Genomic DNA, 18,885 nt, shown 5'->3' on the forward strand with positions numbered 1-18,885 from the left:
ATCTAACTTAGATAAACTAGCCATTACACTCATACATGCTCACTCTCTGGCAGCACTCTCAAAATGGCACTGAAGATAGCAAGTGCTGTTTACATGCACGTTCAGTCCTTGAAATGCTTCTTAAAGATACAGAACACATGCTCTATTCTACAATCTTCATTAAATTACTTACTACACAGGCAGTCATTCATTTATATACATGAAAACAAACCACACCAAGACAACACTATGTCAAGCATTTTACATCACAAACCATACAGACAGTTCCAGTTGCAAATATTATACATCACATATAATCTACCCAATCTTTCTCACTCTAACATTACAAAGCTCATTTAAGTCCTGCTGCCTTTTAGGCCTCATTCCTCCCTTGTTTGTATTGTTTCCACAATTCCCATTTTTCCTAAGCAGTTTGCTCCTACCAGTTTCTAAAGATCTCAATTCCAGTTGTTTTATCTATGTTACTATATTCACTATTTCCAGTATAGTTGGTTTAGAAAATGGTACACACTGCACTTCTGAGAGAAGTGCTGAAAGTTTCTTCAGAATCAGTAACCTGAATTCTGTATTGTGGAAAAGCACATTGGTTTACTTTTGACCAGGACAAACATAAAAGCCACACACACACACACACACACACACACACACACACACACACACACACACACACACACACACACACAGCTACAAGCAGAAATTCACACAGGAATTAGTTATAAACTAAGACAGAGTAATATAATAATAAAAACTGAGAAAAAGGGGGTCCCCAAATGGGGCTTATCTGAGCAATAAGCCACACAAGGCTTCCCTCTCAGTTATACTCTGCCAACAAGTTGTCATAAGAAGAGAGAGGGAGTCTGAGTTTCTGACAACTGGACAGTATTGAGTTACATTGGCAGATAACTCAAAATGCCACTGAGACAGTGGGAATGATGATCTACTTTAACCTATCCTGTATATGTGGTCTGTTAGTACTGTGTGTTTGTGTTAGCCAGCTGTGTATACACAAGAACATTACATCCAAATTACAACAAACATTTTTAAACCCTGCAACTAAGGGAACATGTCATCTAAACTGAACTTGCCTAAACTCTGCACAAGTAGTGTGTCTGAATCTAAAAGTATACTGCTTTTAAGTTGTATTGGCCAAAAGATGTGTGGCTACTTTGATGTACCAGAATCCTGTACTGTGGAAAAGCACACTGGTTAACTTTTGACCACGCCAATAAACCAGTGTAAAAATGAAAATAAATCAGTCTTAAAGTTGGCTCCACTGTTTACTCAATGCTTGTGATCACTGCGCAAAAACTGATGTCTTTTCATATATGTCTTTTCGTGGATAGAACAGATGCTAGTTATCTACTGAATGTACTCTGTTCTTCATCTGTAACTATGTTTGTAATATTTTAATTGTTAGGATTCTTCATCTGTAACTATGTCTGTAATATTTTATTTTGTGGAGCTTTTCTCCCCGGGCCTCTGCTGAAAATGGATCTGCGTCCAGTCAGACATTCCCGGTCAACAAATGTAAATAAATAAATAAAATGCACTCTGACTGCCTGCTTTACCAGAGTACTGTTCCTCCTCAGAACTGTACTGCCCAAGTATGAAATTACTGCCAGTGCCACAGAAAAAAATAAGGTAAATCAATAAACCTGGTAATTACACTGGGTGTAGCTAGCTTTGTGCTGAGATCAAATGTTGTGCATTTTGACTACAGCTACTGAATTCTTAGTAAAGATTAAAAAGAAAGGTTTGAAGTCTCAAAATATATCAGGTATGCAGCCTCTGACCAATACACTGTCAGTCTTCATGAAAGAATTAATACCTCAGTGTCCAGGAAGAGAGTACGCCCACTAATCAATACCTGCTAGACTCCAGCAGCATATTTCCACATCAATGAACAAGCCAGCAACCTCAAATACAATCATAAAAAAGTAAGGCCAAGAGGATAAAAAAAAGTTATGTACTTACCATAACGTTCCATGTGAGCTGTTCATCTTGCCTTCATTCTTTACTGATGGGTTTGGAGCCGATCCCTCAGCTCCGAGTCAGCCAATTGCAAAGCTCGAGGTTTTCAAATAGCTCGAGGCAAAGTCCCTATCCCATGATGCACCTAGAATTACCTCAGATCTTGTTTGCTGTGTTTAACAATACCATATGTTATTTCTTTCACTCCCAAAAGAAGGTATAGAAGGATTGAGCAACCAGGATGGATCCAGCATCTCGGTCTTCTAACAGCCCAGGCGGGGGTAGGAGGGAGGGACGTAAGAATGAAGGCGAAATGAACAACTCACATGCAACGTTATGGTAAGTACATAACTTCTTTATGTGAAGTTGTTCTATCTTGCCGTTCATTCTTTACTGATGGGTAGCGTCCCAAGCACCATAAACCTCGGGTGGCCCACGGGAGTATATTTCGCAGAACAGTGAATCCAAAGGAGGCCCTGTCAGCTTTGTAATGAGTGATAAAAGTATGAGGTTTTGACCAAGTGGCTGCTGTGCAAATGTTATCAATAGGAAGTCTGGCAGAAAAAGGCAGAGGATGTAGAAACAGCTCTGGTTGAGTGAGCCTTCATTTTATGCTGTAAACGAATGTTAGCAGCTGAATAAGCAAAGGTGATGCAATCAGATAACCATTTAGAAAGAGTTGTTTTAGCTACTGGTCTACCCTTCCTGGAGTCTGAAAATGAAACAAAAAGCTGGTCTGATTTCTTGAAATCTTTTGTTCTATCCAAATAAAATCTGAGCTGCCTGAGAACATCACGTTTGTGCAGCATGTACTCTAAACTGTTTGAATGGTTGGGGAAGAGGACTGGCAAATCAATAATTTGGTTGAGATTAGTTTCAGTGCAAACGTTGGGCTGAGACTGTCGGCATGGAATATCAAATAAGGAGGCTTGATGGATAAAGCCTGAAGCTGACACTCTGCTGGCAGAAGTAATAGCCACTAAAAAGATGGTTTTCCATGACAAAAATTTGAGGTCACATGAGGAAGCTGGTTCAAATGGCCGAAGAATTATGTGGGAAACCATAACATTTAGATTCCATGGAGAATAGGGAGATTTCACAGGTATTCTAATATGAAACATCCCTTTGAGAAAGGCTTTGGATAACTTTTGTGACATAATATTCAATCCTTCGAATCCAAGATGAAAATTATGGCAGCAAGTTGAACACTAACTATTGCTGCTGCAGCTCCTTTGTTGAAAATCATAGTCAAGAACCCTAAAATGGAGGCCATAGGGGCTTGGTAAGGATCAATATTGTTTTTAGAGGCCCATATAGATTCCATTTGCTAAGATATAGCTTCTTTGTAGAAGATTTATGAGGGGATAAGATAATTTGCTTTGTCTCACTGGAAAGGTTATGGAACCTGGCTATGATGGGAATTGGAGCAGCCAAGCTGTCAGCTCTATGGACTGCAGAGAGGGATGATGTTCCCCCGAATACGTCAGAAGATCCGGAACTGGGTCCAGAATCCAAGGGTCTTCCAAAGGAAGTCTAAGGAAGGGGAACCAAATCTGATGAAGCCAATAAGGGGCTATAAGAATGATGGTCCTTCCCAGGATTTTTGCTTTCTGTAGAACCTTGGGTATCAACGGGATTGGTGGAAAAGCATAGAGGAGACCCGGAGGCCAATCGTGTATGAGTGCGTCCCTTGGGGCTTCTCCTGGAGAGGGGAATCAGGGCAAAATAGCTTCTGCATTTCGTGTTCATGTGACTGGCAAAAAGGTGGCAGCAATGCTGGCCCCAACTGCAGAATATCCTGACCGCTATTTTCATCTTGAGGGACCACTCGTGGGGTAACAAGATTGCTCTGCTCAACTTGTCTGCTATCACATTGGATTTCCCCGGGATGTGCATTGCCAACAGAGAGCGCTGGGTGGAAATAGCCCATTGCCATACTCTGAGAGCCTCGCAACAAAGGGGGTAAGACCTGGTTCCTCCTTGTTTGTTCAAATACCAGACCACTGACATATTGTCTGTCTGAATCACAATTGTACCCAGAGGAAGAGAGTCCTGAAAGTACTGCAATGCCAAAAGTACTGCTCTCATCTCTAGTACATTGATATGCAGATGTGTGTCTTCATTGGTCCATGTGCCTTGGGCTGTCTTTCCCTGAAAATGCCCCCCACCCTATCAGGGAAGTGTCTGTGGTCACTGTGGCCACTGGAGGGGGAAGAACAAGTAGGTGTCCTATCGTAACATGAAGTGAGGTCAACCACCACTGAAGATCCTTTTTGCATGAATTCGTGATCATTATCATGTGAGACATGGGAAGCTCTTGGTAAGACCACTGAGTGAACAACAGCCATTGTAGTATCCATATGTGCATAGGACCTAGTGGTATGGCTAGAATTGCTGCTGCCATTAGGCCTAACAATTTCAGAACTTCTGATGCTGGTGCTTTGTCTTTGGATATCCGAACACTGACATGCTGACGGAGAAGGAACACTCTTTCCATTGAAAGTCTTAGCGTGGTGGTGTCCAGTTCTGCTCCGATAAAAACGATATGCTGCAATGGTGATAAGGCAGATTTTTCTGAGTTTGCGGTGGTGCAGCGCTAGCATTGTCACCTCACAGCAAGAGGTTCTCACGTTCAATTCTCGCCTGGAGCGCCTTCTGTGTGGAGTCTGCATGTCCTCCCCGCGGTCAAGTGGCATCTGTAAGACATGCATGAATGGGTGTGCCTTCATTGAAGGTTGGGCGTCGGGCTGGCACCTCGGCAACATAAAAATCTACTGCCATTCATTAGCGGACCGGAGTTCCGCTGTGGCGACCCCTAACCGGGAAAAGCCGAAAGAAAAACAACATTGTAATGCCCAGTTGATTGCAAAGTGACAGAGTGGCCTCACTGACCTGAATGAATTGATGCCTGATGGTGGTAAGGAGCCAATCATCTAGGTACGGAAACACCTGGAATCCTAAATGCCTCAGGTTAGCCATGACCACTGCCATGCATTTGGTGAACACCCTGGGGGCTGTAGTGATGCCAAATAGCAGGGCTCGAGACTGGTAATGATTGGCTCCCAGCCGGAAGTGCAGATGATCCCTGGATGGCCTGGCCATTTTTATGTGGTAGTATGCATCCTTGAGATCTATCGAGCACATCCAATTGTCTTTCCCTAAGAAGGGAAGTATAGACTGAAGCATGACCATCCGGAACTTCTCTTTCTTTACAAATTTGTTCAGTCTGCTGACGTCCAATATGGGTCTCCAGTCTCCTGTCTTTTTTGGAACTAAAAAGAATCTTGAATAAGTTCTGGATCCTGTCTGGTCTGGTGGGACTGGTTGGATGACTTTTTCTTAGCTATGTTTGGACCTCTGTTGTTGCTTGTTCCCTTTAACTGGGTGGAACGTCCGGGATTTTTCTTATGGTTGGAGGGGGTGTGGTGAATGGGATGAAGTATTCTCTGGAGATGCTTTGTACTTGGCTGTCTTTTATTTTGAGCCAGGTGTCCGGGTACAAAGGTAAGCGACCACCGACTGCCTCTAGAGTAGGACAGTCAGGCCTCCTTTCAGCAGCGCTGGTAGGGCTTCCCAAAGAAGTGATCTCTGTCGCCTTGGTGTTGCGGACCCCCTCTGCCGTGAGGGCGGTGTCTTCCATTATTGCCCCCTGCTCTGCCTCTAGAGGGGGTTCACCAAGTGTGTCCTGAAAGGCTCCTTGGGCTTTTTGGAACTACATTTTTCCTCCCCTTTGACCATTAGTGTAGGGTCTGGTAGGGGTGGAAAAATGGACCCAGACGGCAGTCAGAGTCTTTCCATCTTGCTCACACCTGGCTAAGGTTTCCTTCACTTTACACCCGAAAAGGGACAAGCCATCAAAGTGGGTATTCACGAAGGAAAACTTGAAGGGCTCCGAGAAGGAACACAAATGCATCCAGGAGCATCTCCTAAGAGCAACTCCTGTACCCGCTGCCCTACTCATTCCATCAGCTGCAAATGAAAAGAGGTGCATGGATGAGTTTACTATAAAACTGAGGGTAGCAAGGTGAGCGGCAACTTTGTCAGTAGCTCCAGCAGCTACTGTACCCTAAAGAGCATCTACTAGCTCTTTAAGGAGATCTCGTTGTAATCTGGTAAAATGGGTTAAATAGTTGAGCGAACAAAGAGCAAAAGTCACTGAACTAAACATGCGCTTCCCATATCTATCCATGATCCTGGAGTCTCTCTGTTAGGAGGATGGATAGACGAGGAAGTTTCAGACATTTCCTTTTTGGTGGCTGCTGCCACCACCATGGCATCAACTGGCACACCTTTCATCAAGATAGATTTGTCAAGGGGGGCAGAAATGAACTTATTAGGCCTCCTAGCGACAGGCTTCATAGTATCCGGAGACTCCCACGCCATTCGTGATTCCAGCTGCATCAGCTCATCGAAGGGCAGAGACACCCAAGAGGTGGAGGGCTGAGACCCGAAAATCTTCAGAACTACTGACTCATCCTCAGTAGGATTTTTGGACTGCCAGTCACCCTTCTGCTTCAGGATTCCAAGTATCTCAGCAAATGTGATATCTTCAGAGGGGAACCGTGGGGACCCTTCTGACTCATCCAAGTCAGTATCAGATGTTAGAGACTCCTGGGAGGAGTCTAGATGTTTCCTCTTACAAACCCTCTTCCTGGGAACCTCATCAGTGGGAGCTTCTGGTGAGGTCTCGGAAGAGCAAGGGCCACCCAAATGGGGCTGCCTGAGGCTCTGGGTCTCTACGCTTGGTCAGGATGTGTGAGGCATTAGCAGGCAGGCGCTTTAGGGGAGGAGGAAGCCAGTCCTGAGGTCGAGGATGTCTTAGGAGACCTAACTTTCTTCATGGCATCGAAAGCACCTCTGCTCCGATGTGAGGAAATTAGAAGTTATGTACTCACCATAACGTTCCATCTGAGTAGGTAGTTAATTTGTCTGCAACCTGTGGGTTACGGATCCGATATCGGATCCGAGCCGGCAACTTGTTTCAAGCTAATGGATCCGAGCTCCTAGCTCCTCCCTTCACCCATAATCCCCTGCTAACCCTCCAAGACCTCAGATCGAGTTTGCCTCTCCATATATATCCAACAAAGGATATCTAAAAACTAATAGATCCAAAGAAGGTCAGGGGGAAGGAGGGGGGGATGGTTGCAGACAAATGAACTACCTACTCAGATGGAACATTATGGTGAGTACATAACTTCTAAATCTGAAGTAGGATTGTTCATTTGTCAGCAACTTGTGGGACAGAGTCCCCAGCTACCTGCACCCTGGGTGGCCATCATGGAAGGATATTATGAAGCACTGCAGAGCCAAAGGATGCTCTCCCTCTAGAAAGCAGGTCTAGCTTGTAGTGGTTGATAAAGGTATGAGATGAAGCCCAAGTGGCTGCAGAACAAATATCATCCAAAGGAACTCTAGACTTGAAAGCTGCAGAAGTAGAAATGGAGCGAGTGGAATGAGCACGAACTCCTGCTGGTGCGGGTCTACCCGAGGCTTGATGAGCTAGTAGGATACATTGGGAAATCCAGCGAGATAAACATACTTTAGAGATAGCTTTCCCCAAGTTAAATTTGGCAAAGGAAACGAACAGCTGGTCGGATTGTCTATGGCCAGCCGTCCTATGAGTATAAAAACGAAGCTGCCTATGAACATCCAATGAGTGCAGCTTGTATTCACCCTTATTTTGATATTTAGGGAAGAAAACCGGTAAATTTATGGATTGGTTTATGTTGGCTTCTGATGCTATCTTGGGAAGAAAGGAGGGACTGATCCTGAGGTAGACTATCAGGGTGAAAAATCAGGTATGGAGGCTTTACAGAAAGAGCCTGAAGTTCCAACACTCTTTTCGCTGAAGTAATGGCTACAAGGAATGCTGTTTTCCATGACAAGTATTTGAGATCCACTGAAGCAGTGGGTTCAAAGGGTGGAGCAGTCAAGGCTTGAAGAACTAAAGTAAGATCCCATGGGGGTACGGCTTCTTTTACAGGAGGTCTAAGTAAAAAGGTACCCTTGAGAAAGGTTTTACACAATTTGGCTGACATCAAGGGTCCTGTATCATGTCCCACATGATAATGAGAAATGTCTGCCAATTGCACCTTGACAGTTGAACAACTAGCGCCTTCTTGAAAGAGTTCAGTTAGGAAGTCTAAAATGGATGGAAGAGGAGCCGTAAAGGGATCTAGATCGTGGCGCTCCGCCCAGATGGAAAAACTTTTCCATTTGCTGTGATACACTTTCCTGGTGGAGGGCTTATGTGCTGCCACAAGGATGGCTTTGATTGGTGAAGAGATAATGGGAGTCCTAACTAGGAGTGGAACTGGAGCAACCAAGCTGTCAGTTTCAGATTGTCCAGGTTTGGAGTTGGCAAGTCCAATGGATGGGAGATGAGATCTGGAATGGGTGATTCACAAGGTGAGACCACAAGTAAGGGAACCAAATTTGTCGAGGCCAGAATGGGGCAATGAGAATCATCTTGCTCCCCAACCGCGAGGCTTTCTGTAAGAGTTGTATCATCATTGGAAGAGGAGGATAGGCATAGAGTAGACCGGGTGGCCAAGCATGCACCAGAGCGTCACTTGGAGATTCCCCTGGTGGGGGGATTAGAGCGAAGAAATTGTCGCGTTTGGCGTTTGATGGAGATGCAAAAAGATCGCAGCAGGGTTGCCCCCATGTTGCGAATATCTGCTCTGCTTCGCTACTAGAGGATTGAGAGACCACTCGTAAAGGGTAAGAAGGGTGCGGCTGAGCTTGTCTGCTAGGATGTTGGTCCTCCCCGGAATGTGCGCAGCAATCAGAAAGTGGTTGGTGGAGATCGCCCATTCCCACACTCTCATGGCTTTGCGGCAGAGAGGATAAGATCTGGTTCCCCCCTGTTTGTTGATATACCAGACCACTGACATGTTGTCTGAGTGAATTGCAATCGTTCCTGCGGGGAGGAAGCTCTGAAGTGCTTGTAACGCCAACAGCACCACTCTCATTTCCAGAACGTTGATATGCAGAGAGGTCTCTGTATCGTTCCACGTGCCTTGGACTGTCCTGCCTGAGTAATGCCCCCCCCACCCGAGGCGGGAAGCATCCGTGGTCACAGTGGCGATAGGGGGAGAGGTGCAGAAGGGACGGCCCATATGGAAGTTCGATGCTTGGAGCCACCATAGTAGCGCCCTTCTGCAAGCCTTGCTGATAGCAATGGGATGGTGGAGAGGAAGGGATAGGAAGGACCATTGCACTAACAGAGTCCATTGCAGGACTTGCATGTTCAAACGGGCGCATGGAAGGAGTGTAATCGCTGCTGCCATGGAGCCTAGTGCCCTCAGGATCAATTCCGCTGTTGAAGCCTCTGAATGAAGGATAGCCCGCACATGAAGTTGTAGATTTCTGATTCTCTCGGCAGTTAGGAAGGCTCGCAAATCTCTGGTGTTTATTCTGGCACCTATGAATTCTATGATCTGTGTTGGAGCCAGTAGAGATTTGCCGACATTGATAGTAATGCCTAGTTGTGGGGCTAGATGGAGAAAAGTCTCTGGCCGAGCAAAGTAGATGCCTTGTTGGTGCGGTCAGGAGCCAGTCGTCCGGGTACAGGAAGACCTGAATTCCTTGGAGTCTCAGGTGGGCCGCAATCACTGCTAACACTTTGGTGAACACCCTGGGGGCTGTGGTGAGGCCAAAGGGAAGGACCCTGAACTGGTAGTGACTGGCTCCCAGCCGGAAGCGAAGGAACCTCCTGGATCGTTTGTCCATTAAGATGTGGTAATACGCATCCTTGAGGTCTATAGAGCACATCCAATCGTTCTCCCTCAAAAGGGGGAGGATAGATTCAAGAGTGACCATTCAGAATTTTTCCTTGGTTACTGACAGGTTCAAGCGGGAAAGGACTAGAATGGGTCTCAGATCCTCCGTCTTTTTTAGCACCAAAAAGAACCTGGAGTAGAACCCTAATCCGAGCTTGTCTTGGGGGACGGGCTGGATGGCTCTTTTTCTTAGCAGCTGCTGTATTTCTGTGGCTGCGGCCTCCCTGTGATCGGGTGGTACATCGGGGAGGTTCTTGGATTGGGGGACATGGAGAATTGGTATTTTCTACCCTCTGGATATCATGCGAAGCACCCAGTGGTCTGTTGTGATGGACTCCCATGCCACTAGATGTTTCGAAAAACACTCCCACGACTTCCTCCAGAGTGGAGCAGCCGGGCAACCCCTCAGGGCTGCTGCGTGGGCTGCTCAGAGAAAGGTTCTCTGGACCCGAAATTTCTCGGAGCCCCTCTGCCCCTGGGGCGACGTTCTCCCTGTCCACCTCTGCCACGGTAGAACTGGTTGTCCGGAGCTAGTTGGGAATGTTGTGATTTCCGGAACCACATCTTCTTCTGACCCTTTTGGTTCCTTGAAAAGGACCGCTGGGGAGCAGAGAAGCGAACTCCGACGGCAGACGTCTTCCCGTCCTTCTCACTCTGGACAAGCGTCTCGCGAATTGTTTTGCCAAAAAGGGCAGAACCATCAAAGGGGGCGTTCGCAAAGGACGCTTTAAGGGGCTCCGTAAAGTCGCAATGACGGAGCCAGGCCTGACGTCTCATGACTAGGCCTGCTCCGCTGGCCCTAGCGGCTCCCTCTGTGGCGTGGGACAACAGCCGCATAGAAGTGTTTGAAATAGATCTCAGAGTGGCCATTCGGGTGGAGTACAATTGTTTATCCTCCTCCGACATGGACTCGGGGGGGATGCAGCATATTCTTTGATAAGATCACGCTGCATCCTGATGACATGTGCCATATAGTTCAGAGACCTTACTGAGAAGGTCGCTGAACTAAAGACTTGCTTCCCTAAGCAATCCATCAAACGGGACTCTTTGCTCGGTGGATGGACTGAGGGACTCTCCTGAGCCAATTCCCTCTTTGTGGCTGCCGTCGTCAACATGGCATCTACAGGGGGGCCCTTACTCCAATGTGACCGGTCTGAGGGGGGGGCTAAGAATCCTATCAGGTCGCTTCGGTATTGGCTCCATGGTGTCTGGATCCTTCCATGCCCTGGTGGTAATAAGGTCCACCAGGGGATTGGCTGGATGGGGACACCCAGGAGGTAGACGGGCCTGCCTCAAATGCCTCCAGAAACACGGACTCGTCAGAGGAAGACTTGGGGGCAGACCACCCACCTCTGATTCTCAGCATCTCCATGATGTCTCCAAAGGAGACATCCTCAGGGAGTGATCTTGGGGAGCCTTCCCCTAAGTCCATGTCCTTGGTTAAGGACTCAGGGGAGTCCACGTGCGTCCTTTTGCACTTATGCTTGCGGGGAGCTTCCTTGGGGGGACTGTCCGAGGAGTCCTCGCCAGCAACATCTTGTTCCAATGGAACTATCTGTGACATTGAAGCAGGCTGTCCCTTTGGCTGGGTGATGGAAGCCTGACCCAGCAGAGAGGGAGTGAAGGGAGGAGTCGATGCAAGGACCGGGGGTCCGGATGCTCTCAACAGAGCCCTCTCCACAACATCGAATGCCGAGGGAGAGCCACTCTCCAATGGATCCAAAAGTCGGCTCCCACTCGGATCCGATGAAGGGATCGGGGCCGGCGCCGAGACCGTCGGATCCGAGGGACCAGTGTGCTCCAACCTGGACGGAGCCGAAGGCACACTGAATCCCCCGGATCCGAAGCTTGGACCACGGCTCCGAGAGGTCGGATCCGACAGACTCGAGGGTAGGGTCAGATCCAAAGTACCAAGTACTGTCGGCGCCGACCCACCCCCGGCTCCAAGGCTGCTCGGCTCAGAGCGCTCTGAACCCGGGTAGCGGGTCGGAGAAGGAGCAACTGGGTGGAAAAAAGGTGACGAGCTCCCCCATGGGAGGGGGGGGAGGCAAGAGCACTCCCATCTGCAGCTGGGCCTGGATGAACCTTCTCATCATCCGGTCCAAGTCTGCATCTGATAAGCTGAAAGTGGATCTCGAAGAGGCCACTGAGGCAGGCCTGGAATGCCGCCTCGATGACCTCGACGGAGATCGGGTCTCCTCCTCCTTGGGCCCCGGGGAGAAAGAAGGGGATCGGAGCCGAGGAGGAGGAGACCTAGAAGCAATGGAGGGAGAAGCCCGCTTAGCTGGCGGGGCCGAAACGGAGGTCTCAGCCCGCCGCTTGTGGTGCTTCTCCCTCCATTTCTCCCTCCTGGCCTCCCTGTCCTCCGACACTTTAGCGGGAGTTTGAGTCCCAGTCGGAGGCAGGGGGTCAGGAGTGGCAGCCACCACAGGCTGTGATGGAGCCATGGGAGTAGCAGAGGTAGCGGAGGCCGAAGCTGAATCCGGGGGTAGAAGTCCCGCCAGGACCAGCTTCGACCTCCATTCTTTCAGTGCCCTGGGGTTGAACGCTGCACAGATAGTACAGCCTGAGGTGAGGTGTTCAACCCCAAGGCACCGAACGCACAGTGTGTGGCCATCAGCCGGGGAAAGCTTATGGCCACACTCTGTACATTTAGAAAATATGGCTTTTGGGGCCTCAGCCATTCCTTTTTTTTTTTTTTTTTTTTTTTTTTTTTATAACTAAAAAGGAAAAGAAAAAAAAAACAAGGAAAAAAAAAAAAGACACTCAACAAACACTCGCACACTAGCGACCAGCGAAGGGAGGGTATTAATTAAAAAATAGGGAACCTAACTCAGACACACTTTACAAGTATTAATTTAAACTAAAAAAGAAAGTCCTGACGAAAAATGCTAGAAAAAAGTTAACTTTTTCCCACTTATCTGCAGAGCTCAACAAAAGGATCCAGCCATCACAAGTGCGGCAAACTAGATCTGAGGTCATGGAGGGTTAGCAGGGGATTATGGGTGAAGGGAGGAGCTAGGAGCTCGGATCCATTAGCTTGAAACAAGCTGCCGGCTCGGATCCGATATCGGATCTGTAACCCACAGGTTGCTGACAAATGAACAATCCTACTTCAGATCCGTAGATACCCCCGCACTAGGACAGTGGGCTCCAAACCAGAGGTAGGAGCCAAGCTCATCTGAGCCGAAGCCCTAAGAGGCAGAGTCGGAACAGACAAGTCGGTCTGACTATCCTCCCCAGACCTGACCAGAGTGTGTTGGCTCCTAGAGTCCTCGATAGGCAGCAAGGATGTCAGAGTGAATGGAGCTGAAGACACTGGAGCAGGTGTCAGCTCCGAGGGTTCCACAATCAACAGGTCTGACTCTTCTGGCTCTGAAGGACCAGCGTGGCTTGGAGGAGGAGGAACAGTTTGTGCTGGTGTATGGGTCTTTGGCTCCGAAAGCATTTGGGTTGGAGCCGATAACATTTTTGCCAAGGTCAATGCCAATAACAGCTTCTGCACCACATGATCCACATCCAGATCAGAAAGGATGATAGAGGACCCTGATGAGCACACCGAAGGTGGTACCAACTGTAATAATGGACTTGAGTTTCAGATACCGGTTCCACGACTGGGGACCGGTTCTGAAAAGAAAGGACTGTCGGTTCCAATGTCAGTGGAGCCGAAGTCGAAGATTTTTTTGATTTCTTTGATTCAGAAGTCTTAAAAGACTTTGAGGACTTGCTGGATCCATCTTGGTCGCTCAAAGCTTCTTGGAAGGATGATTTCAACAAACCTCTGTCTATTAAATTTCTTTTCCTTTCCTGTAGGACTCTGGAGGAGAAGGAATGGCATATAGAACAGCTATCCTGTAAATGCAGGGCTCCTAGACAGTACACACGATTTACATGGCTGTCTGTTACAGACATCTTTTGGCCACATTTGGGGCACGTTTTGAAACCTAACTTAGGATGCTTCTCTTGGTCAGCCATTGTAATCTCAGAGAGAAAATTACTGTCACCACAAAAAATTCTTAACAGTAACTATCCACAAAAGCCTTAAATAAAATCAGGCTGAGTCGCACACAGACACACACTGAGTAATACTAATGTAAATATTAAAGTGACAGAAAAAGGTCTGTCTAAAACGCACAATATGAAATATATGAGCAGACTATGCAATGAAAAAAAAGGACAGCTACTACAAAACACAACAAACCTTATCCAAGATATTCTAAAGAATACCTATATCCGACAAAAAATACTGTCAACTGCAAAATCTTCCAACAGTAATTATCAAAGCCAAGCCTTTTCTAAAACAATTTTAAGGCTAAACACACCACACAGCAAATAGCTATATACTATTGAGCTATTTAGTATAAATTGTGACAAAAAGTCATTGACTAAACACACACTAGTAATCAGAAAAAGGTTTTAAACTAGGCCTAAAAGAAGAGGCCAGCTAGAATTTTAAAGCACACAAAGTGAAGGGAATACAATGTAGGTAAACACACCAAAAAGCTATAAGAGCTTTATAAAACTATTTAAAACTACTTAATATCAATATAAGTAAAGTATGAAAAAACTGTTTTACTGGCCTGAGCTAATGCAGAACCTCCGATCTGTTGCAGCAGCAAACTAGATCTGAGGTAACTCTAGGTGCATCATGGGATAGGGACTTGGCCTCTAGCTATTTGAAGTCCTCGAGCTTTGCAATTGGCCGACTTCATTCCTGTTGTACGTTGGTACAAATGTCTGAATAATCACCTTGAGATTGGACAGTCCTACCCTCCTCTTGCACTTTCTTGTACACCTCATGAGCAGGGGCTCCAAAGGGGAAATCTTCTCTTACTGGTGTATTACAGAACCCCGACATCACATTGCATGGTTGGAAGTCCTGCTCAACCAAGCACACCTTCTAATCGTCTGCCCTCCATTGCCAGTGGCCTGCTAGATGCACCATCATCATTATAGCTTCATTTGTTAGCATTTGGCTACCTTGTCAGAGATCACACAGGTCCAACATCTCTTGTTTCAGGTCTTTATTTGAAGCCTCCTCTACCTTTGTCCTGATCTGATGTGTCAGGTTTTGTTGGTAAGAAAGCATGTGGGATGGGCAGTTTAATACCCTGAAAGGCAGAACAGTAGGACCATATGCTTTCTTAATGGACCAGTTGGCATAATGGTTAAGGTCCTCGCCTTCCAAGCACAAGGTACAAAGTTTGATCCCGACCTCTGGTCAATCAATGCCTGCTTGTTTGCATCTTCTCCCTGTGTTTCTGTAGGGTTCCTCCCACCTGGAAAAATGTGCTGAGAGTTTCCATATCAAACTCACTTAAGACTGGGGCTGTGGGCAGCAGCACAGACTCTACATGATCCCCTATAGGGGAAGAGTTGTACAGACAAACTATTTTGGGCATCTACTGTGGTGTGCAGTATCAAGATAGGAGAACTAGCCACTCAGTGTAAAATATGGCTCTAGGTGATTTGGCCGTTTTGAAAGTGTCACCAAAACGAGTGAAGGTATTTGCCAGTGACACACAGGGTTGAGGACCCAGTCTACTTCAACCTACGCCAGGGACCCATGCTAACAGTAGGAGAGGTGTATGTGCCCCTACTATGCTAGCCATAAAGTCCAGAAACCCTGCATCAATAAGCTACTGGCTGCTTGGTGTCCTGCGGCCCAGCCCAGTCCAGTTACCTGGGATAGCTCAGTTGAGCAAAAGCAGGACATAAAACAAATCAACCTGCTAAACATGAACCAAGAATTGCTACAGTCAATGTAGGTTCACTGAACAGAGGAAGCTTGGAAGTGGAAGACATGATGGTATGCAGGAGGCTAAACATACTATGTATCCAAGAGAAAAGATGGAAGGGCAGTGCAACAAAGCCTTATGGCTTGGGATCCAAAGTATACTACCCTCAGAAGGACAGGCTAGAAACGGTGTGGGAATTGTGGTGAGAGAGAGGCTTTAGAAGACGGTGAGGGATGTCATCAGAATTAGTGCTAGACTCGTGGTAATCAGACTCCAGCCTAATGATAGGGCAGTATTCATAATCTCAGCAAGGCTGCCACACTGAAGGGAAGAATGCATTCAAATAGTTGCAAGACCTACTAAACAAACATGAGCTGGTATTGATAATGGGGGACTTAAATACACATACCGGGACAGACAGAACAGGATACGAGGACTGCCTGGGTCCACATGGGTGGGGCAACAGGAAAAAGAGAGACCATTCTAGACTTTTGTCTGGGAATTGGCTTGATAGCAGCCAACACATGGTTCAGAAAGAGAGTGTCACACAATCACATACAAGAGTGGCCAACATGCAACTCAGGTAGACTTCTTAGTAAGGAAAGAGCACTGGGATAGAATCAGTGATTGAAAAGTCATCCCCATTGAAACAGTCAACCCACAGCATAAACCACTGGTTGCCACACTCAACAGAAAGATATAGAAGATAGTCAGGCACCGTTCATTAGGGATGCCAGCAACAACCTGCTTACCAGTCCACAGGACATTAAAGGCAGATGGAAGGAGTACTTCCAGCAGCTTCTGAATGAAGAAAATCTCACAGAAGCTGTACTGCTGCAGAAACAGACCATGATGAAAGAAGATAAGCCCACCCTACAAGAAGTAAGAATAGCACTAAGGAAAATCAAGTCAGGAAAAGCAGCAGGCTCAGATAAGGTCACAGCAGATATAAAGATGCTGGGTGAGATAGGGGAGAAATGACTCCTGATGGTGCTCATACAGTGTGGAGAGAAAGGCATATCCCAGATGACTGGAGAATAAGCATACTCATTGCCAGTGTACAAGAACAAAGGGGACAACCACAACTGTGTGCAGTACAGAGGCATCAAACTCCTATCACATTGCATGAAAGTTCTGGAGAGAGTGACTGATATGCAGAGAAGTAGAACATAAGATGGGAGATGAGCAGTTCGGATTCAGATCAGGATGTAGCACAACTGACCCGATATTTGCAGTGAGACAGACAGTTGAGAAGAAGCTGGAAAGGAGGAGAGAGTCCAACTGGGCATCCCTAGACTTAGAGAAAGGATACGACAACATTCTAAGAAAGCTGATTTGGGCAGTCCTGCAGTGGTTCGAAGTCCCAGAAACATTGGTAGAATTAGGGCAAGCTATGTACAAGGACCCAGTGACTCAAGTTTGAACGGGGTTCGGTCTTCACAGAGGGGTTGCCAGTTGAAATGGATCTGCATCAAGGTTCAGCTGTGAGCCCAGTGCTATTTATACTGGTGATGGACTACACTAGCAAACAGATCAGAGAGAACAGCACAACAAAGCTGCTGTATGTAAATGGTGTAGCATTACAGGCAAACTCTGAGCAAGAACTTCAGCAAATGATAAGGGAGTGTAATGCAAAACTGAAGGCACATGGGAAGAAACAGAGTACAGATTAGGCAGTGGTAATGGCAGCAAATGGGGAAAATCAGAAGCTGAGAATTGAGACAGAAGGGAAGACTGTAGAACAGGTTAACAACTTCAAGTATCTGGGAGGAGTAGCTGAGTTGAAGGGAAGTATGAATGAAGACGTCAGAGAATCAGAAGGTCTGAAGCCAACTGGCATAGAGTGTTGTCAGGTTTAGTGTACAGCAGAAGAATACCAAAGAAGCTGAAAAGTAAGGTGTACAAAACAGTGATGTGACCAGTACTACTGTATGGTACAGAACCCGAGCATTAAAGACAAAGCAGTTGAGGAAGCTAGAGGTGATGGAAATAAAGTGTCTGAAACAGGTGGTAGGATGCACACTATTTAACAGTTGAAGAAGTGAGGACATAAGAGCTGAAGCCAAAGCAGCTCCAATTGCAGAAAAGTTCAGAGAGAACAGATGTGCATTAACTCATTACAGCAGTGTGTGCCTCCAAGTGTTTCTGCAGTTACCTTCAACTGCGCCTCTAGGTGTCCAATATTGCTTGTTCGTATTTGCATTAATAATTCCAAAACTATGCTACATACAAGCTATCAGAATATTTTATCTTGAAGCATACATGATGCCAAACACAACTGTATTATTATTTGACCTCTGTCAATGAGTATTTATTACAACGGCAAACTGTTTTTAAAGGCTCAAGCCACACCCATTGGGAATTAAAGCTACACACTCAAACGAGCTGTACTGGAAGGAATGAGTTGAAGCACAAGACAATCTGGTGAAGATGATTTGGGACAGAGAGGATGGCAGCAAGAGGAAATGAGGGCATCCAGCAAAGAGGTAGATGGACTGTGTGTAAGAGAAGATCTGTGACGGTCAGGCATGAGTGTTGAACAAGGCAAGAGTGTGACACAATCAAGAGAGATGGTGAGAGTTGGCATGACACCCCAGCCTCATGCAGAAAATGAGAAAAGGGGGATCGATGAGGATACTTACTTCCCAAATCAATCCAGAGCTCTGTTCACTGACATTTGGGATGAGATTCCCGGTAGCAAGGATCCAAGATCACCATATTTGGAACAGCAAACAGTAACCGGTGAAATTCCTTGACCCTACAGAACCTAGCATACTTTTTGGGAGCAAGGGGGAGTCAGACTTCAGGGGTGCATTTTGAAAATCATCATCCAGGGCTTCTAGCACTGGATAGACAGCGAGTGGACTGCATTCATGGCCTCATTTCTCTGCCTGGCTTCAAAGTCCTCCTTGGAATCTCACTGAAAGGCCTCTCATTCTATGGAGAGTACTCCAAAGGAAAGGAACTCTGGTTGGGAAGCAGGGGGACAAGGTGTCTAAGGTCTGAGCTAAAGGGAACCTATCTACATAGACTAGTTCATCAGCTGCAGAATCAGAGGAGTCAAAATCTACCTCAGTGGTGGGTATCCATACTGCTCTTCTTAGAAGGGATTCAACAAAGATGGCATATCTGGCTCAGGCTTCAGAGTTCAGGCAAGATGCAAGAGTTTTAGTCAGCTCAACCAAAATGTCTGAAGATGAAGCACAATTCCAAGGAGCACAATTCCAAGGATCACCAGGGAAATGAAAATTCTTGAAAAAAAAATCTGGAAAAAGGGTAGCATCCAAAACTAAATGTAAAAGTTCAGTGCCACGATAGTGAAGTCTCACTGGCTCCCACTTATTATACTACACACTATCCTACCTCAAGAAGAAAACAGACAAGATAATCCA

General features: G+C 46.5%; 1 protein-coding gene across 1 annotated transcript in view; it reads right to left on the reverse strand.

Annotated features, from left to right (window-relative positions):
* The window catches only part of LOC122814988 (cat eye syndrome critical region protein 2 homolog), a 2,862,500-nt gene that overhangs the window by 308,737 nt on the left and 2,534,878 nt on the right, over positions 1-18,885 (reverse strand). The gene's annotated exons all lie outside the window — the stretch shown is intronic.

Source organism: Protopterus annectens, chromosome 11.part0, assembly GCF_019279795.1.
Source record: "Protopterus annectens isolate FY-2018-M chromosome 11.part0, PAN1.0, whole genome shotgun sequence".
In the NCBI taxonomy this organism is placed as follows: domain Eukaryota; kingdom Metazoa; phylum Chordata; order Ceratodontiformes; family Protopteridae; genus Protopterus; species Protopterus annectens.